Raw genomic sequence first — 22581 nt, forward strand, 5'->3', positions numbered from 1 at the left:
CAGCAAATTATGTGATCTTATACAGTTGAAATGTGAAAATATATGCAAAAAAGATGGAGATAGAGAATATTCCAGTTCTCAAAATTCCTCTTGGTGCAAGCGTTGTACATTTTTGGAAAACAAAATACTTAGAAAAGTCATTTCAGTGATATTTGAGACACCAGAGGGCAAATTCAAGTAAAAGATTTTTACTAAAGTGTTTGCTAAGGATCAGAGGCCAGTTAAATGAGTCCATATGTTCCTATGCCCTGTGACTACTGAGCAAGCAAGTCGGGGTAGGAGGGAGAGAGCCAGATGGCTCTGCAAAGCAGAGGGCAAGGGAGCTTAAAGACTTCTGGGAAAATTCAAAAGAAAAAAGAGGATCCAGAAAGGGGGAAGCAAAGAAAATAGAGAAAGAAGCAGCAGCTAAGCTTGGTAGTAGCAAGGCCAAGAAAGAAAAGACCATATGTATCTAACATGAGGCATTTTTTAAATGATCCACGTTACTGAATGTAGGACTTTCACTCCTACTCAATCTCCCCACTCTACTCCAGGCATCCTCCCCATAGCTACAAAATATATATATATATATATACAGAAAAAAAATCTTTGGCGTTTATTGGACTTCTTGACAAAACCATTGAATGTACAATATTCCAAATCTAAATTGATGCAGCCTGAAACAGAATCAGGGTGTGGCTGAGAGAACAGTTGACATTAGGCTGGTGACATACCCAAAATCTATAAGTAAGATAGATCCAGATTTTCTTGGGCCTAAAGTAATACAATTTGAGAGATTCTATTTTAATGGGAAAAAATCTTCAAAAATACAAAGTTAGCTACAGGGTCTTGGAAGGATCCCGTGTACATGATGGTTACTACAACGAAAGCTTCGTTTTCTTCAAAGTAAATCCACCTTTGCCTATAAGTCAACCCAATTGTGGGGACTTTTTCTAAATCAAATAAAATATTGTTCAAGACTTTTCCACAAAAGATAGGAACATTAGAACTCTGGATAGAGTGGAGTAAGGATGGAAATATATAAAAATAAAGTTGTTTATAAAGTCAATGTTTATCATTGTGTTATCTAAATCATTTCTTATATACCCATCATCGACACATACTTTTAATTAAATGCATGTCTGATATAGAAAGCATCTCATTATGTTACTATAATCAGATAGGAGCAGTTTGTGTCATTACATTTAAATACATGGTAATTCTCTACGTTGAGGTAAGTATATATAGAATGTTGATTGCGCTGGTTTCCAGTTACTCTTATTAAAATCTGAAGATAATCTGCATGAATTATAGTGCATGCTATTATTATAATATGGGTGTAAAATAAGCAAGAAGTAGTGTTTTTTTGTTTTGTTTTTTTTTAATTCTTCTAACAATGAGGGATGAGTGTCTGAGAAAGAAGTTGTCAGCATGCTTTGGCCACCAAGTTTCCTAATCTATGCCTTTCATTCAACCCAGTGCCTTCCCTATCAGAATTTTCCACTGCGAATCCATACAAAAATATCAGAAGAACGTAAAGAGTATATCAGAAGTAGCAGATTTTTAATCTACATGTTGTTTTTCTACATGCATTCATGTTGACTTTGTGTTAGAGAATAAGGCTCAAGGGCAGCAGAAAATAAAACTTCACCCGTTGGCTCTGCTGTGCCACAGTACAGGCGATGCTGGCCCAGTCTCCCTTCCCCTTTCTCTCGGCAATGACTTCCTTTGAAGGACAAAACCCCTTCCTGTTTTCCTAGTTCCATGGGGTTATATCAAGGGTACTGAAAAGGGGGCATGTGACCCAGGTCTAACCAACTGGACTTTCTTTCCTGGGAGGCTCCATCTATCTTAGAACAGTGTAAAAACAGACGGAAGCATTGGGGCTGAGTTTTTTAAGGTCACTGTCCAGAGAACACACTGTCAGTGAATTCCTGATGGCTCCCTGGAGCTGTTCCAGTTCCTGTCCTTCCAGAGGCCTGGTGATTCAATAATTCCTTAGACTCTGTGAACTATCTAGAATCCTTCCTAGAAAGTCCTTGTATGCTTAAATCAGAAAGAGTCCATCTCTGTTGCTAGCAACCAATATGCCCCAACAAGTAGAGAGAGGTTTTGACCTCTGTGCGGAGGGTAGTCTATCACTAAATTTATGGATTTCTGATTTCCAGTCATGTTCATTTCTCTCTATAATCTTACAGCTACATTGGAAGGAAATCTGAAAATATTCTTAAAAGTAAAAACATCCTCACTCTGCCCCCCCAAAAAGAACTTCTATGCAAAATTTAAAAACATTTAGTTCCTTTCATACTTCACCAAATCTGCCACACTATGTCTAAAAGTAAAAGCAAGGTGTAACATGAGAATAGTAGTGTCTAATGTGGAAAGTCCCAAAAGGAAATTGTTTTTTTCAAATGTTTATAAGACTAGATGAATTGGGGGGTTAAAAAACTATCACTGTGGTTTCAGATCTCACTGAGATTTTTCTTAAAAATCCTCTTTAAGAACTAATTTGCAAATTCACATTCACTCTTGGGAGACTTATAGTTAAAAAATAATATTTAAAATGGTTAGCTAATTTTTTAATTAGTTAAAAAAATTGGGGGCAGGTTTGCATTTGTGTGTGTTTGTATATCTCCAAGAGTTTAATTTTGACAAATTGAAATTAGAAAGCCAGTTATCTCTAACAGCAGTCTAATTGCTTTATCTACTTTAATAACAAAAAGAAGCAGATATAGAGAATTTTCCAAGTGCTGCATTTTCCTAGTGTTTCCACTACCGGCCTAGTGAAAAATAAGATACTCAAATATGTACTGAAGGGGTGAGCCCTCGGTGGAACCACTCAGAAGAGATCCCACTTACCCTTCTATATCAGCTCATGATGGAGGCAGATCTTTTCTCTCCCTGACCAAGATAGGACTTCAATTCTACAACCTCAGAGCTATCTGCTCTAATTTCTTCAGTGTAAAATTTCCAAAGTTGAGCCAAATGTATTCCTAGATTTGTATCTGAAAGCACATTTAAAACAGCAAAATAAATCTACGTACAATGCAGGATTATATTGAATATTCATACAGTGATAATAATTACAAAATAACCTTTAATTTTTTCTGCCTGCATTTCTGAGTCTTTCAAATTAGGAGAAGCTCTATCAAGAAGCGGTATATCTGATCTTTTAGAGATAACTTACCAATCGTACATCAAGCCTGGGCATGGAAGCAGAAAGCATATGGTTTTAGCAATACCTATAAAAGTCTAGATAACATTTGCTGATACTGAGATTATGGACATAATGTGTACTGTAGTGTCAAAGAAAATAGCACATGATAAAAGTCTTGGTGACACTCATATTATTGTTCCACTTTAGAATTCAAAGGTGAAGCAGAATATTAATTGGGTTTTATTAAAATAGCAATGTGAGTTACGGAGTAGGGAGACAGCCTCAGAAAATGCTTTGTTTGTTGTTCATGTCACAGAAATGGTGCACATGGCCAAGTTTCCACATGTCCCAGCTCTGGGAAAGAATCTCGAGTTCTCTTCAGCCACACCAAGTAAAAAGCATTAGGGTTTTCTCTCCCATGTCTCGCATAATCCTGGGTGTCAAGGACCTGAATTTCTGTTTTGTTTATATTCTGTAGATTGGTTTGGGAGTGACATTGGAACGTGTAAGTGTTCTGGGTCATTACAAGGGGTAAATCCATACTGAGTTCAGACAGAATTCAGTAGGCATCATTTTTGCCCATTGTGTCAGCTCTTGATAGAAGTCCTCACCAGATGTCCACCAGAAGGACAGTTGTTGTGGCTCTTCTGCACAAGTTGCACAGGTCAGACAGATGGGGATGGGCAGGTATTGAATGGGCTACTACGCCCTCAATAGTGTTTACTTGGCAGGAGTCGACAGATTCTCAAGGCTCCTCTGCTCTTCATGTATCATTCTATGCCTGTTCCTCTCATTGCATGGCCCACCAACCTCCTCAAGTATCAAAATCCATGCACACTCTTCTTGCACCACCCACCAATGCTGACCACCCTAAGCTAGTCTGGGAAGGCTCTTTATCCATTTTCTACTCAGTTAGTTATTTGTGTTTGTATATCAACCTCCTTCATTTCTCTCCTAATAAAGCTTTGCATTCCTATAAATGACATGCACTAGCACCTTAGTGTACCCCACACAACATGCCCTTCCCAGAATTCAGAACAAAGTTAACATCTAGACTCTGTTTCTTCAGAGTACTAGGCAACCCAAGAGCATATAGGTTGGACCCAAATCCTAGTGAAGTGCTCATATTTTTCCAGTAGAGAACCTGCACTTGTTTTCTCTGAGCCCTCTACTTTCTCCCAGCATCACTGACCTCACCTCCTCTACTCAACCCAGATTGCTTCACCTCATATGTAGGCACAGCTCCCCTGGACAGTGGACAAGCTTTGGTTAATCCATGCTCAATAACTGTGAGGAGCTGTTCTTGCCTAAAGACAAAGAGAAGTATTGGGAGAATCACCAACCCAGTCTCCTGTCATTCCATCGTCCTCCCCAGGGTCGCTGAGTCTCTGAGACACGGTCACGTAGTTTGAAAAGTAGTTTTTGGCTCCACTTTCTGGATCCCCTCTTGTCCCCACCCAACACCCTTCCACAGATCTCTCACAACTGCTTTAATATCCCAATTCCTAGCTTTGCAATCACATCCTTTCCTAGTTATGGAGTATAATCTCTTTCTTCATAGCAAAGATCATCCTAATATACCTTCGCACTTCTCATGCAAGATCGTAGAGCATCCCCTCTTCAAGAAGAGTTCAGTACCTTCAGCACCTCAGCATCTGCAGTTGGTGTCTTTCCATACCCATCCCTCTATGTGATATACTTTCAATCATGGGCTTACGACAGTCTCTGTTTCACAATCACCAGGGAGTTCTGAGAATTTGCTTCTTTGCTGGACATCATTTTTCTCACAAGGTCACAACTTCGATTTCAAGCTGACTTGTTCCAATTCTCATCTGGGATTATATTATTTTGCAGAGCAGATGTGCCTTTATACAGAGATTCTTCAGAATTCCAGACAAGTGTCCATGTGTGAGGGATGTGAGGGATATGAATTTCAACAACCACAGAAGGTGAGTGTGCAGAGGTAAAGCTTCCTTTGTATCTTCATAATTAAGCACATCTTATATATACCTTTTATTTCTTCTGATGCAGAAAAAAATAACATAATCATTCCAAGCATGGATATTAAGAAAGGTTAAAAACATTTTTTCAGTCTGAGTTGTGGCTGAAGCTCCAAAATAATAGATGCCAACTATTCCCACCTTTCACTGCCCACAGTAGTGGAAGTAATGAAAAAAACAAATAAACACAAATGAAAAGTTATATGACCATTGGCCCCTAACCCACTAGTGAGTATAAAGGAAAGAGTGTGAATTCTTTCTTGTCATCTTTAATCAAGTGAGAAGAACTTCAAAGGGACCAGTCACAAAGCTTCCCATGCACGGATGAGATTAGAAAGGTTGAGCTAAATTGTGTTCTTCTCTCACAGCCTTCTTTGCATAACTGTCCAGCATGGAGAGGGAAAGCTTATTTATTCTCTTTCCTTTAGATGAACTCAAGGGTAGACATCGCAAGTTATCTGATGTTTCTTAAATAACGCCGTCCAGTCATGTCAGAGCTGCCTAAAACAGACTTGTTTTAGTAATTAAGTGTGATCCAATGTAATAACTAAAAATCCAGATTTCATTCAGAGTTAAAGCTTCTGCTTCCCATAGCTTGAGCCCATGGTGGATGGAAAGCCAGTAGGGAAAAAGGAAGGAGATGGTAGATTCTTCTTTCTTTATCCCACTGGCATCTCCAGGAACATGTCCTACTTACTGGCTATAGCTTCCGACATATCTGGGTTTAAGTACAGAAAGGGAAAGTAGCTAAAGATGGGGAGATATTGCTCAGTTGACATCAGTATGGAACTGGTTTCCACCAAAAATTGGCAAGTGTTTAAAATGGATTCTGTCTCCCAAAGGTGTTTCTTCATAGGGTATGTGGCAGCATGCTCTGTGCCAGTCCTGTGTCTGTTTGCTCTCAGGTCCATCTCTCATACTTCACTGGCTCTGTGTTTCAGCTGAGCTGGCTTCTTTGGATATAGCATTGAATGGGGAATGGAAAGTGGGAGAGAAGAGAGAAGCTAAGGTACTTCTCCCCATTTCACTTTACCTCCAGGGGCCTCTCTAGCAGTGGCTGTGCTTCTTCGGAAGCTCAGCTCTCACTGAAGAGTCCCACCCTGATTCCAGCTTCTTCCCAGTGGTCCCAGGCCATGGGCTCCACATGGGCTCTAGTAACACCACCTCTCACTTTGTCCTCCAACCTCAGGGTGTAGTGACTTCCTGTCTTACCCTTCTCTGGATTACCTCTCCATCCTCTACCTCTCCATCCTCTATGGTCACCTCTATAAACAACTTCCTACAATAAATTTCCTCCACTGTAAAGATGTGTAGTTGTTTCTGTTTTTCTAGTTAGACCCTGATGATAGACCCTCCACACAAATTGCCTTCCCCGTTACTGGGGACCTCACCTTTAACCCCCTGACATGGAGGTGTAGTTTGGCTAATAACTTGCACTTTCTCCCTCCATCTCTGGTCATTAGGGACACTAGAGCATTTTTCAGTTGAGGCTCCCTCTCCCTGTCAAAGCCATCTTGGATGGAATCTAATATCAACCAACTGTTGGTCCTCAGGAAAAACACACCATAGAAACTGTCAGTAGTAGTCCAGTTACTTCCTGTCTTAGCCAGGGTTCCCACACACACACAACCGTCTACTCAGAGTCAAAGCAGACTCTGAGACAAAGTTTTCTATAAGATCACTTAATTTAGGAATGCAATCTACTTAATTTAGGAGTGGGATTGAGGAATGAGAGAATGAAATATGAATGTTGTATCAGTTTCCTATTACTTCTGTATCTTAAAACAATACAACTGTATTACCTTATAGTCCTGAGGTCAGAAATCTGAAATGAATCTTACGGGCTAAAATCAAGGTGCTGACAGGGCTGTTTTATTTTGGAGACTCTGAAAGTAGAATTCATTCCCTGTCTTTTTCAGATTCTAGAGGCTTCCAGTATTTCTTGGCTCATGACACCTTTCTTACCTCCCTCCAGCCTCTCGCTCATGTCATCACCCCTTCTACTGTCTCTAACACTGCTCCCTCCTTCTTTACGAAGGCCTTTGTGATTACACCTGACCCACTGAAAACACCCACAATAACCTATCCGTCTCAAAATTCTTAACTTTATCACATCTGAGGAGTCCCTTTTGCCATATAAGATAACATATTTACAGATACCAGGGGCATCATTGAGGTGGCATTACTCAGCCTACCACAGAAGCACTGGCCACTGCTATGGGCAATTCATTCCTGTAGAACCTTCTAAGTAGTCTTATGAAACCCATCTCAGAACTATCCACCTAGAGGAAGAAAGGGAAACAAATTTATCTGACAGCACCATCCTCTACAATCAAGGTTGTCCCCAGGTGTTAACTCCCCCAATAAATCCAGGAGCCATGTGCATTAGTGCCAAATGGGTCCTATGGCTTCCCACACCACAGCCTCAGAGAAGCCCCAGTACAGGAAGAAAAAGGTTCAAGATAAAGTACAGTCAATTTTCACTTCCCAAAACTGGTTGAAGCCCACATGACTCAAGTAAGAGGTGAAGTCTAGAGAATCTGAAGTGATGCCTAATAGGTGTGCAATTTACTTCCTTGCTCTAACCCGAGGACACTAACATCTTTAGCCAGTTTATTTCTCTTTCTCAGGTGTAAGTCAGGCATTATTTTACTGTTTCTTCCTTAGGAACCTTCTCACAGGGCTTCAGGAGGGAAACCCCATGGGGGAGGAAAGGAGCAGAGAGTGAAAACCTTTCAAAACCCCAAGAAAGAAGAATCAGAATATATCCCTAGTGAAGGCCACGAGGAACTGATACAGAAAGAAGCTCCAAAGATTGCACTGAAGCACCAGAAAAGGCAGTTAAAGAAATTATTCTCCCTCCAGCTAATGATAATTATTACTGAGATTTCAAACTCTTCTCAGAGAGCACTAAGGAGAGAGGCACTGGGGAGAAAGCATCTGAACCCTGACCTGGTATATTTCTAAAATGTTACCCGGGTGACAGAACCAAGAGGTGGACAAGATAAGCTGTTCAAGTCCTTTGCATTCTCAAGGACAACCACTCTTTAATGAACAAGCATCTGGACCTGTTGAAAACCTTAGGGCGACTTCACTCTTTTACTATTTATCAGAAATAGGAGAAAAGTATCTGTTAGTGCATGGAGAAGGGAAGTAGCCCAAGGAGCCACACCGTCATGATGATAATCAAGACCCTGTGCTAAGAAGATACCATTCACTTATCAGATAAGCAAAGATTAGATTACAAGGATAAAATAAATATGGTTTTGGAGGGGGAATGAAAAAATAGGCTTTCTGACAATAGCTTGGAAAGTATAAATTGATAATTTTTCGAAAGGCAATCTGTCCTCAGCTATGAAAACGTAACAGGGGCAGGCCCTTTGACTCAGAATTCTACTTTCGGAAAAAAATATTTTACAGAAATACATGAACAAATGAGCAAAAAGTTTATCAAAGCTCGTTTATTACAACGTTGTTTCAAATTGGAAACCACCTGAGAAGTTCTTTCACAAAAAAGGGACTGACTGTATATAAAGAGAAATGAACAAGTTGCAAAACAGTGGGTATGTTATGACCCAGTTTATGTTTTTTAAAAATAATATTTGCATGTGTGAAAGTTTACATATGATTTGACTATAATGTCACATCCTTGATATGCTATGGAACACGTTTTGCCTTATACCGTCACTATTACAGCCATCACCAGGTTCACGGAGGAGAAGCTGTAGCACCAAAGCCGCTTTGTGTGGTGACCCCCAGGTAAAATGAGTGATGACTGTAATAAGAATGAATATGAGCTTTGTGTTAATGAGAGCACTAATGGTGAAAAGAAAACAGAATCCATTCTCTTGAACAAAAGCCACATGTAATCAAATGCTAGATGTGCCCAGTGAGGTTTAGGTTTTATTGCTATTCTTCTAAGAGTTACTGAAATCCCTACAGGTAAAAAATAATTTTACTTTGAAAAATCTAAACTCCCTAGTTCCAACCCCTTCTTCTATTAAGATAATTTATGCAATTTTTTAAAAAGTAAGACAAGATTCCTGAAGAAAACAGTCATTGAGCTACAGTAGGACAAATTTATATATGTTCATAAAAATCTAAAGAGTCTGAAGACTTCAGGCTAAACATGCCAGGTGGAACATGGATGTTGCTCTCATGCAAAACCTCACCAAATAAGACTGGAGAAATGAAATCAAGATATAAACCCACAAGGACCAAGAGAATGTAAGAGGATATGATAATGAAAAAGAGGTATCAACACATTTTTGGAAGCTGGAAAAGTGATAAAGAACCAAGAAAGATGAACAACAAATGCCCTAGTTGGTGGGGGAAGGGGGCGAAAGCTAACATGAAGCAAGCGCTTTATTCCACAAAACCCACGAAGTCTCAGGCACTGGGGGCACAACTGCCTGAAAAGGTTGGGCAAGGGCCCTGCAAACAGGAGTGTCTGAAAGCCTGTAACAGGAGTCAGACTCTAGATCCCCTTCCTCACCTGACAAATCCCCACGACTGCTGCTGATCAGAGCTCAGGAACGTGCCGCAGCCCCTCATCGCTTCCCATCCATGGGATACTGAAACCCCCTCCACATGGGAGTTAGGGGTAAGATATGAAGGAGAATGACAAAAAGTTTAGAAGTGCAACCTGCATCTTTGTATTCAGAGAAAACTGTCACTCTCCCAGTAGGAAGAAAGAGGAATCCAAGGGAGCAGAAAGGGCAGAGGCAAAGCTTGAGCCCTTCGAAGAGAGAGGACCAGAGCCTTCTATAGAGGAACCAGAATTTTGCTCCGGACTGAGAAAGTAAAGCTGTTTAATGGACATTATACTAAATAATATAACGTTCTTTTTCAACTGGTTTTGACCCCACAGGAAAAAAAATGACATTGGCTACCCTGGGAGAGAAAAAAAAATTTTTTTTTAATCTACAATGGCTGAAAACATCAAATTTAAATTCCAGACTTGTACCCACTGCAGTCAGCAGAAAACCCTGCCAACACAGACAGCTTATTTGGGAAATACCCAAAGCAGCAAAATCCTAGCACAAATATGCATAGATTTCTTGTCCTTAGAATTAGATGGAAAAAAAACCTGGGGACGTATTATGGTGACCCCAAACTTTAGCCAGTATACATAAGCCAATAACACCCTGAGTTAGAAAAGCACCCAGAACTATCCAGTGTTACAGGAGAAATATATTTCCACATGAGTTTTCAATTCAAACCCACTCAGATCAAGAGAGGTAAATCCTATATGAGCTCACTAAATCTGGTTACAAAAGTCTAAAATCAGTCCCCAGAAGATCTACAATTTGAAAAATTCAACAAATTTAATTCAACTTGTTGTTGACAGCAAAACCTGAGCCATCAGATGGCCTGTATCAGAATCTATCCTGACCCAGCGGTATCAGTTATCTATCGACACAATATTGTTACATATATACAACCGCAAATGCTCAGCGGCTTACAATAGTAAACATGTATTTTGCTCACAAGTTTATAGGCCATCTGGGTAGCCCTGCTGCTCTGGGACAGGCTAAGCTGGTCTTGGCTGGACTCACTCATGGCTCTACAGTCAGCTGGGGCCTGGCTGACTATACGGCCTCAGTACTCAGTCGGAATATCTCCTGTCTGATTCATGTAGTCCCTCAATCCAGCAGGCTAGTCCAGCATTGTTCCTACAAAGGAGGCTGGCGTCCAAGACAGAGAGCACAGCACTCATGGTCCCTTGGGGCCCAGGCTCAGAATGAGCACATCTCCATATCTGCTGCTGCATTTTATTGGCCAAAGGAAGTCACAAGGCCAGCCCAGATTCAAGGATGGGGATGTAGACTCCACCTCCTCAGAGGAAGTGCTAAACTTTTACCTTGTGAGAAGTGTGGTCATGCAGGGATGACAAATGGAGGCCATTAGGGCAATTAATCCATCTCACCATCCTCCTGACATAAGAGAAATAGTCCTGTGAGTAAATCAAAAAAAAAAAATTGGTTAAAGGCAATGCGATACCCTGGGAGAAAAAAAAAAAAATGAGATCAGTGAGAAAACTGCTGGAATTTTAATAAAGTCTGTATTTAGTTAATAGTAATACAAATTTCCTAGTTCTGATAAATTCATCGTAGTTATAAGATGTTAATAAACGGAGAAGCTGAGTAAAGCACATATGGAAACTGTACTGTCTTTGCAACCGCTCTGTAAAACTAAAATTAATTCAAAATAAGAAGTATTTTTTTAAAAAAAATTATTTAAAAAACCTGGAATACAGGCCATTTTGCTGTGCAGCACCCTGAACTGGGTGCATCACTGAGTTACGAAGAATGCTCCATCCTACTATTCGGAAGCCCCTGTGCCCTAGGAAAATTTGGCGGCATGTGGGGGACCCTGAAAAGCCAGAGCAGGTGGCTTGGCCAGGGCTGGTCTCTGCAGACTCCCAGGCGATAGCTGCACTGAGCCTCAGCTTCAGCAGGGAAGACGCCAGGCTCAGCAGGGCAAATGGCTGTGCCAGCGTTCTTTCTCAGCGTGACTGAAGGGGTGTTGACCCAGCTGGCTCTGGTGCTTAGAGAATATGTCACATGGCCACAAGGCTGCAATGCTTGGGGATTCTCTTTTCTTCCCTTTGTAAATGAGTAAAATTCAGACTTAGCCATCTCCTTCTGACTTTGTGAGAGTGACAAACTGTGACCTTCTCCACCGTGCAGTAGCTCTGAGTGGAAGCTAAATGGGACACAGTAATAGAGTTACCGTAAGATGCAATAAGATCCATGTAGCAGGCATATGTTCCTCGTCTGTTCTGCTCTCTTCCTTCGGGAAACCCCATCCTCCTTCCAGGATGGTTAAGATAGGGGTGTCTCCCCCACCCCCACTCCTATGTGCCCCAAAGGTAGGCACATGTCACATGACCCGGATCTGGTTGCTCAGAGCAACACATCCCTCTGGTCATGGCCCATGGTCAAGAGAGAAGCACATGCCCCAAGGCAGGCTAACCAGAACCTCTCCATCACATGTGAGATAATACCTCTAGGAAAAGAAGGGTCATTTTTTTCTCTGGCATTAGAAGCAGTTATAAAAATACAGACTGTCTCGGACTTTCATACCTCTGGCCATTATCTAGTTTGAATTGGGTTTCTCTCACTGACACCCACAAGAATCCTGCCTAATGCAGAGATCAGTACCTGGAAGCAGGGTGTTGGAACCGGCAGACATTACAGTGTGGATCTGGTTGAGAACAGGTGGGACACTGGGCGATGAGCATGGCCTTTCATTACCTGCTCGGGAAGCAGTAAGGAAGCAGCTGGGCAGATTTTTCCAATTTGTGTGCTGGAACTCAATCCAGGTCACTTCCATGAGTCTGCGGAAGCAACGGTGACAAAGTTAAAATAATTCGACCGTGTTTCACAGTCTTCAGGACAGTCCTAAAAGTATTGGCCCAAGCTGGCCATCTGACAGCAGAAAGGGCCTCATCACAGCGATCGTTTATTCCTCTAGCAATCCTTACGAAAACCCAAAGACTGATTTTTTTTCTATTTTGAAAGGAGGTAATACTGCAATACCAGAATACTGGAAGAATAGAGAGCTGAGGAAACCTAATTTCCCAGGTCTTGATCAAACGCTTCTGGCTATATGCTCCCCACCTCCAAAAGGCAGCCATTTCCCCATTTTAAAGAGACATGCACGAGGATGAACCCCCACCACTGTTCCAAGTGCAGGTAACAAAAGGCAAGCAAGTAAAGACTTAATTGCTAAGAGACATAAACCAGGTTGGAATTGAGGACCATGCCATGATCTTAGTGGCTAGCCCACTGGATTTCTAGGAATTGAATAGGCTGTCCTCCCTCTGAGGTGTTCAGGAAGTATTACATCAGAGACTCCAAAGCCCTGCAGATGGGCTGATGATTGATTCCTCAATCCCTAAAGCAATCCCTAGACCCCAAAACCTGCACCAAAAGGAAATGGGCTATAGTTTTCCAGCACCTCTTCCTGAACCGTATGGGTAAACCCAAAGAAAGGATTTCGAGAAGCCATAGTTTAGCCTGTCTCTGGCCTAACCCCAATGCGGCATGATCAGCAATAAATCAGACACTACATTTTCATCCCCATCTGGCTTGTGCGTCTAACCCACACTTGATTCAGAATCTGGAAAGGAAGAAGGGTAAGTAATTAAACTCCGCCTTAAATCCCAATACCACAAAGTTGGTACTTTATGTTATAGGCTATAGAGAATAGTAGTGACCTCTCATCAGGTTTAAGACAGATAAAACGTGTGTTGTGTTTTGAAGGCAACTATGGTAGCCTTTGGGAAGGGGAAGAGGAAGACTGAAAAAATTAACAAAAAATTGAGTGAGCAATAACAACAGGAAAACTAATACGAGCTTAAAATACAGAGTTGCAATGAGAAGCTCTGAGAGACACCGAGCTTATGCAGAACATGAAAAGCTACCAACATAGGAAATACGGCGAATGGAAAACATCCTGTGAGAGAACACCATCGTGAAATGTAAATGAACACAAGTCACTCTTTTTGTTTTTGTTGGAGGGAAGGAAGAAGCAGACAGTGATTCTGTCCAAAACGGAAAAAAAAAAAATTTATAAATTCTTGTTTATTTTATACTTGAGAAAGGTTTGTCCTGAAAATTGCCAAGCTGTATAGATGCTCTTTAGAGATTTTGGCAAGATATACATAAAAGAATGTCTCGGGGTTCGCTACTGGGACCTTAAACCATAGCAGGTGATTAGGAGCTTCTAGGTCCACTGCACAAGGTTTTAGGTTAGAAAATGAGGCTAATTACATTCTTTCTGGGTTCCCCATAACCTAGATGAGAGCATAGTGTTATGTGATCCTACAGGACTCAGCAGACTCTAGAAACGTGCAGACCAGAAACACATTTTCATGATTTGTAAGGCTAGAAGAGATGTTGATCTGCCCAAGCGGATTTACATCAGTCCTGTTCCTTCGACACTACTTCCGTTATTGGGATTCTGTTAAACATTGCACCCTCGTCAGTGCCGTACCTTTCGTCCTCTGTCACTGCTTCACTGTCGCCCTAAATAATTCTAGCAGGTTACTGAATAAATAAATATCCATTGGACTCTCAGGCAAAAGTAGATTCAGTTTGACAGTTATGGTTTGTCCATCATAAAGGGTCTGTGCAAGGGTTTAATGAAATTTTGCAGGGTTAGTTCTTAGCTTAGATCCTGGCATATTATAAGCAATCACATATGGAGGCTATTCCATTTACACAGAGCATCGAACATTCTGGCTTTAGCTAGAAAAAGAGTACATATAGCAAAAAGATAGTTTGACAATACAAAAATCTGGTAATCCACCCCTATTTTGACTCCAGCCTGTACTTTTTTCTCCTTTGGTGCTTCTCCAGAATTAAATTCATCATAAGAATTTAGGATGTTTACATTTTAAAAAAATATATATATAATGGTAATTGAAAGACCACCCAAGCATTTTTTTGGCTAAGTCCAAGATTGTTATTCACTAGCACAAGTATGCTTCTAACCCTTTACAAAAAGTAAAAATTGTTTCTCATCATCAGTAGGAAGGCTTAAGTTCTTTCCCAGAAGCAGCTTAAAGTTTTTTTCCCTGACTTGGCCAGCTGCACTTGAATTCAGGGTTTCCACCCTAGAAAGAATGTGATGCGTCCAAGTGGAATGAGTCGCTGAATTCTAAGCAGAGAAGTTTTCATCTCTTTCAGAGGAACATTGTTATGGTGAAAAAGTGTTTAAAGTGGAGCAGGACAAGAGCCATCCCGTCTCAGATCCTCTCCTCCAGGCCTTGCAACTAGGAGAGGAAGGAAAAAGTTGATGAGAGAGGATGAGAGAGGAGAGATATTTGAACACTGGCAACGGGCCACTTGGCTTTGTGGATTTACCCAGTGATCTTAGAAAAGAAGAAAACATCCTTGAGTAATAGTATGGAACATTAAGCCCCTCTGGGATGCTCATTAAATGCTTGTTGGCTGTCTGTAGGGAGCCCTGGGCTTCATCCACAGTCCTGTTGCCTTCTTTGTTGCTGATAGTGTTATAGACTGCACCTCATCTCTGCCTCCTTTGAACTCTGTCTACAAAGCTATGTTATTATTTTTGAGATTTGCAATAGTTATCATCTCTCCAACATCAATCTTTTGAAGATGAGGTTTTGTTGCACAGCTCGTTGAAAGAATGCATTTTTTTCAGAAGGACTTATGAATATGTAAATCACCTTTGCTTTTTGGGGGGTGGGGAATATTGCTGAGGATGGGCCAATTTGTCAATGCTATTACATATAATATTTCACTGAATATCACATCTACCTTGAGAAAGGTAAAGTCAATAATGTTCATTCTATTTGATGTAACGGGAATGTAGTGAACACCTACTAGACTGCAAGCTGCTTTGCTAGGTGCTTTGGGAAATACAAAGCTGAGTAACACACAGTCCCCACTCTCCAGTAGATTCTGATCAAGAAGAAAGACAAAGCAAAAGCACATATGACTACAATACAAAGTGGGTTATGAAAAGCTTTTGGCTGTTTTTCATAAACTAATGGAAATACCTTGAAGGATTATATACAGGAGAATGACATGACTGTAACTGCATTTTAGAAAGATTACCCTGCCAGCAGGGTGTAAAACAGATTTAAAAGGTGCAAGCAAGGCATTAGGAGGCTAGTGTAATAATCTAGGCAAGATGTGAAGGAGGCCCAACCTAATGCATAGAATGCAAAGGAAATGAAGAGAGCGCATGTAAAGATTTTAACCAGGGAAAATTAATAGGGCTAGCGGCAAATGATTGATTGATGAGGGATGCTGAGGGAATGTGAAAAGCAACAAGATCTCTGCCTTTGGCAGCTGTGTGGGAAGCAGTGCCGTTCACTGTAGGAGAGCACGGCAGAGATAGAGAAGAGCGTTTAGGACAGGCCACGACAGAAGAAAGAGACTGGAAAGCGCTCAGGAAACGACACCCACAGCAGAGTGTGGGGTACATGCAGCAGGGTTAGAGCAGACAAGCTCAGAAAAGCAGACAGGGCCGTGAATGCTAAGCGCAGAATTCAATGAGCAGTGGAGAGGTTTTTAAGCAGAAGATCAGGAAAATGGAAGCAGCTCTCTTGGAAAACTGATCTTATCAACAAAGATACTAAGATTCTAAAAGGTTACGTGATACGATGTCTAGTTAGTGTCTGAGATGGAACTAAAATGCAGGTCTTTGGACTCCTAGTTCATTCCATACAAGGAGGAAGAACCTCGTCTGCTTCTCGGAATTCTAAATGTGCACTCCTCTCTCCAAAAAGTCTTCCCTTACTGAATCTACCAGTCTCTATATTTAGCTTGGACCGGACATTTAGCACATTAAGAAAATGGGTGGCTACTTCTATTTTTTAGTAACAACCAAAGAGTCCAGTCCAATGTCGTTCTAATCATAAATGCTCAAAAAAACACCATAATTGCTAAATGTAGATAATGGCAGTGCTCTTTAAGACTCTTACCTTTGAATTGGGAATATAAAGGTGTAGAATACTTTAAAAATAATAAAATGGCTTGCAAATACAAGTTAGTATTATAATAAGACAAAATGAGAGATACATTTTACTAAAGTATTATTCTGTGACAGCAAGTATGTCATACATTATTTTATTTTGTCTTCACAAATAACTACATGATAGGCAAGGAAACTAAAACTTAGAAAGGGTAAATAGATTGCTCACTGCCACATGGTAGCATCAGAATTTAAGCCTATATCCAACTCCAGAAATTCAGTTTTTAAATAGTTTGCTATTCTGCTCTTCAGAACAGTTTGCTAGAGAAAGTTCAAAAGAAACTAGAAAGAAAGCAGAGTTTATTTTTGTATAAAGGCTATGAACAGTGATTTCTTGTGGCTCTACAGGACATTATAACCCAGAGTTGTCATTTATTCAGAGGCACAGTGAGAACCTACCAACTCAAATCATGTTCCTACTATTTGGGAAGAACAAGCTCCTCTTGCACTGGATAAAAAGCCTGGAGAGGAGAACAGAATGAGAGAGGAGTGGACTGCCATTAACTTCACTTATTTTAAAAAAGCACTTTGACGAACAAAAGCAATCAGTAAATTAAAATAAACCAAATTCTAATCCGTGTGTGTGTTTAATCCACACACGTGCATGTGTGCATGCATGTACTCACATGAAGCTTGAGGGGAAGCCTGGAAAATTACACACTCAAAGTCAACGTGAAGCAGTTATTATTTTCATGATACAAAACACTGTGTGTTGGCTCTTTCTTTTTATTGAGGCCCTTGGGTAGATTTTTTTATGAATGTCATTATTTGCTAAAGTAAATTTAATAGAGAAATTCCCACAAGAACAAAATGATGAGTTTTTGAAAAACAAACAATTCTGTGATATAACCTTACCTCAATATCTCTCTTTAACATGTTTATTCATGACCAGGCAGTGAATTTTAAATCTTTTCTTTTCATAATCCATCTCTTAAGAAGAATGAAAGTTGAGCTTGATGAGAGGTAACGCTCAAAAGAGAAAACCTCCTATTCTGGGCTAAGCATTCATGCTAGTTAAGAAGGAATTATGGGAAAGAATAACCATTGAAAAATACCATGATCAAAGCAACATGATTAGAGCAAACAAAAAGAAATGTTTTTCCTGGTACTGATTCTTTAATTTTTGCAAACATTATTAATCTAATATTCTCAGTTGCATAGTACTATTTAAATTATATCAAAGTACTGGCCCACTGTAATATCAAATTAGGGAGTCCTGTGGTTAATTCCATTAGCTGCAAAGTAATTAATCATATATGACTACTACAAAATGAAAAAGTCTTGATTCAGAAGAGGAGTGTAGACAGAAGTAAAAGATGAGAATGAAAGAAAAAAGGTGAGGAACAGGGAAAGGAACCATCATAAGCACAGGAAATGATTCCTTATGTCACAAAGCGCACGTTTGAATTTTATGTTTAAGTTGCTAAAAACATAAAACAATTGAAGTATTTTAAAGAAGAAAAAATAAGTGGTAAATCTCAAATATGTCATGACTGTAGCTATTTAAAACTATAAGTTAATGGGAAGTGAACACAATGTAAATGTATATATGCCTTACTGTAAACTTACTGTAAACTTATTGGATTTCATTAACCAACATCACTATAAAATAAATAAATACATTTAAATTTAAAAAATAAAAATAAATGAATAAAACTATAAGTTAAATAGTTATAACACAGTGAAATTAAACGTATTCCCAAAAAAGGAAATGAAAAATAACAAATAAAGCAATATGATAATCTCAATAATGTGCCTAAGCTTAAAATATTGTGTTAAGATGAAGACTTAAGGGCGGCTCATTCCAGAATACCCAAACCTAAAAGAAAAACTATTTGTTGACATGGCAGAATTATCTGAGATCATATGAACTTGTTCATCATATGATTTATATGTGAGACAAAGGTTTTTAACAGAAAAATAAAAGATCTTTTACACTCAGTATGTCAAATGAGTTGTTAAAGAAAATTTTAAAAGACCAAATCTAAGGTGAGCAAAAATAAGAAATTATTTACAATAACTCTTCCTTTACTGGTTTCCTATAAGTAGTTGTTTTACACTGGACAACTTGGAATGACTTACCAGATCTGGAAAGAAGCTGTCTAAAAATTCACATTCTTCCAGACAGTAATGACTTCAAACCAGGCAAAATTCATTCCTATTTAACCTTTCCTTATGAGGCTCTGAAGTAGGAGATGTTACCATAAGTCTTAAAAACTTCTATCAGTTTATTCCCAACAACCTTGGAAGATCATTTTTAACTCTAATGTGGAACCAATAAAAACACAGTAATCAACTTTCGGAAAAGATATTTATCCTAAATATTGTCTTTTGAAATTATATTGATTTGTTGCCTTCTTCCTCTGATTAAAAAATATAAATTAAGATATTTGTAGCCAATTTTGCTAAAATAAAAAATTATTTAGATAAAGAGGTCAGCTGGTCCAAGGAGGAGCCTGGGAAAAACCCAGACAAGCAGCAATCTGGCTCCAAGGAGACCACTGTCTGCTGTGAGTAAATTATGAAGTGACTGACTTGCCTGGCTGAATCACCACAACTAATCTCTGTCTGGAAATGGCAATGCAGGAGAGGTTAAAATCCCTGTACACTATAGTTGAGATTTTCAGCCCTAGACTTGGAAAAGGCTCTACAAAGCCCAACTTGTTTGAAACTGAGAAGGTGAAAAGCTAAGAGAAACCTTCCTCCCTTCTTAATCAATGCCTCAATGTGAGGTGATGTATGTTAACTTATCGTGGTGATCATTTAGCAATATATACATATATTAAATCATTACATTGTACACCTAAAACAAATGCCATGTTATATGTCAATGATATCTCAATTATAAATAAATAATCTAAGCTTAAAATATGTATTTTAAAAATCTTAACAGAAAAATGATAATATAAATAATAAAAAACTGGAGGAGAACTGAAAGCTGAAGGGAGGAAGTGTACTAATTTTCTAATCTAGAGCGAGGAGTCAAATAGATACTGTCTAAAATCTGCAGTTTTAAAAAATGACTACATTCTATTTTCTTAGCAAGGTTCTTAGCACCTTAAGAGTCAATATGCCTTATAGTGAAAATTTATCTGAAGTTCAGCAATACTTTATTTTAATTGTTTTACCTTTTGTTGTTGTTAAATTAAACAAAACTTAATGCTTATTATTTTTAAATAGCACACATAGAATAATCTCATCTTTCTAAAAGTGTTCATATTTCTCTACATTTATCTTTCTAATATACATAGGGAGGTATCTGAAATAATCACTGGTTATTTCCGGGTGACAAAATTTAGGAAGATATTTAATTTCAATTTAATAATTTCCAATATTGCTTGATTTTTTTGTGTGTGTGTGAGCTAGTATAATTTTTTAAAGATAATGTCTATTCTTTATATGACTTAGGTACTGAGAGAAGTAAAAGCAGGAAGAGGAGAAAGAAAGGAGAGAGATGTGGGAAGACAGGGAAAGATTTCAGTGCCTGTCCTCAAGCAACTTAGTCTTTGAGGGAGCAAGAGCAAGAACACACGATTAACAATTAGTGAGAAAGTGCTGGACACGCTGTTGCCAGTGAGCTGCCACGGAAATTCACTAAAGGAAAACACCATTTCAGGATGGAGTCTTTGCAGAACAGCAATGGGGAGAGGTGGGGTAGGGTGAGATTTGCCCAGGGTCCTGCTGCTGCACCTTGATCAGCTAAGCCCATGGAAGTGCCTGTGCTCTTAGCTCTCTGTCCCCTCCACCCACCACGGATAAAATACCAATTCTACTTGTCCTTCCTTTTGTGCTAATGGAAAATAATATGCATTTGTACTGTCATCCCTTCCTTTTTAAACTGTATTTGGTCAGCCTTTTGGTGGGGCCTTATGCCAGTAGTGGGCACAGAGAAGAGGCCATGTGAGAACATAGCAAGAAGATGGCCTCTACGAGCCAGAGAGAGAGGCTTCACCAGAAACCAACACCCACAGCACCATGACCTTGGACTTCTAGCCTCCAGAATTGTGAAAAACAAATTTCTGTTGCTTAAGCTACCCAGTCTATAGTAGTTTGTTATGGCAGCCTGAGAAGACTAATACAGGGGGCTTCTCCCAAAAACTGAACCTAAAACAAGGGTTTGAGTACAAGGAATTGCTTTGGGATATGATTCCAGAAAGTACTGTGAGATGGTGGGGAAGTGAGACCAGGCAGAGAGGAAAACCAGTAAAAACTGTTATGCGTGGACTACTGCTATGAGGAATTACAGTTTAAACCTCTGGGCGACTTCGAAGGACTGTGGAATCCACTCAGAATCCTCCTACTGCAGAGCATTTACCCCTTGACTCCTACCCTTCTTTCAATGAGAGTTTCTCCTGGAGCAGCTGCCAGTCTGCCATGCTCCTCCCACTCTCAGAGAGTGCTGGCACAGGTGGAAAGATGCAGAAAGTCATCTAAGTCTGAATAGTCCATCTCCTGGATGGACAGAAGGGATATGGTGGGACATCAATAGGATCTGCCCAGCCCTCAGTTCAGTGGCCTCTGAAACCACCCACTGGCATGCTGCTTCCCACTGCAGGAGATAACACGTCTCTCCCCCTGCCCACACTCTTGCCTCAGTCCACAGAGGAAGGACACACACGTGCCTACATTTTTGCCTTCTAACACTTGTTTCCCCTTGGGGAAAGCTTGGAAAGGAAACTTCTTGCTTCTTTCTACTCCTTACCCAGGTTTCCCCAGGGGATAGAGAGTAGCTAATATAATCTATGGAAAACCTGACATCACTTGACTTGGCAGGTCCATGTGGTGAGGGTCCCTATATTGTGGTTTCATGGCCCTTTTCTCAGCTTAGGCACTCCTTACTTCTCCCCTCCTGTGAGGTAAGCACAGGACTGGCGACAGGTCCATAACAGATTTCTTGAAGCAAACAGAGTTATTTTTCTCATGATATGTCCTTCGGCCATCATGTGATTGATTGCATGAGGCTAGTCTCCATAACTAGGAAAACCAATTTCTGTTGTTTTAAGCTATCCTGTCTTTGGTACTTTATTATGGCAGCCCTAGAAAACTAATACAAGAGGACAATTAAAGCCATTCCTGGGAACTGTCAGGAGTGAGGCATAGTCCTTTTGCTGAGATCATTAGCTTAAAGGATTATGTGTTCCTAGAGCTGCTGGTGGTCGTCTTTGCCATGCTAATGGGTAGTAGCTGCCTGACAATGAGGCCAACACAGACAGAGGAGAGGGGAGAGAGAGAAGATCTGAAGAACATCTTTAAGCTACAGCCAGCCGCGCCCCTACCCCGCCTGCCTAAAATGTCCCCACCATTGCCCAGCATTGGTCCAAGAAATTTTCACCTTTATACTTTTTCCTTTATATTAAGACATTCTGTCTACCAAATTCCGACCTTATTGATCTTTTATTACTTCCTCACAGTATTTGGACTGTCTCCAAATTCAGTCACATTGGGGATTAGGGCTCCAATGTGTGCATCAGGACAGGGAGAGGACACAATGCCATCTCTAACAGTACCCTAAGATAAGGCTTTCCAGGAGGGAGACCTCGGGTCCACGCTGCTACTCCAGGGCTCTCCACCACAGGTGTGGGGGCTGCTTACCAGGACTCAACAGAAGGTTCGGTGAGTAGTCCCACGGTCTAGCTACATACAGGCTTAATCGAGATTCAATAGGTGTCACTATTAGGAGCTTCAGCTAAAGTTTCAGGATGTCCGAGCATTATGGCTTGAAGGTCTCCAGACTTTCTCACCACCTTAGTGAAATAAATAACATCCAGGTAGTGGAGTGGCAATGGTAGGAAGTGTAAGGTTTCAATAGACTCTCACAGAAGAAAGGAGGTGTCAATTTCTCAAAAGACATCTCATGCCCTTGAAAGTCAAGTTATAGAAACCTTATGTTTGAATCCCAGCCCCAGAGACCCAATGAACAGAGGATAT

At 40.1% G+C, this 22581-nt stretch overlaps 1 long non-coding RNA gene across 6 annotated transcripts in view; it reads right to left on the reverse strand.

The window, feature by feature from the left end:
- LOC120621516 (uncharacterized) overlaps nucleotides 1-22581 on the reverse strand; it is a 138535-nt gene that overhangs the window by 99446 nt on the left and 16508 nt on the right. For 5 of the 6 annotated variants that reach the window (XR_005658182.1, XR_005658181.1, XR_005658180.1 and 2 more), the window contains exons 2-3: nucleotides 12303-12478; nucleotides 11000-11092 (exon numbers count right to left, since the gene is read on the reverse strand). This is a non-coding gene — a long non-coding RNA (uncharacterized LOC120621516). Of the gene's footprint in view, nucleotides 1-78; nucleotides 2985-10999; nucleotides 11093-12302; nucleotides 12479-22581 lie in introns of those variants that run through there. The other variant, XR_005658183.1, reaches the window with a different exon arrangement.

The sequence above is a fragment of the Pteropus medius genome, unplaced genomic scaffold (assembly GCF_902729225.1).
Source record: "Pteropus medius unplaced genomic scaffold, Ma_sr-lr_union100, whole genome shotgun sequence".
Lineage (NCBI taxonomy): Eukaryota > Metazoa > Chordata > Mammalia > Chiroptera > Pteropodidae > Pteropus > Pteropus medius.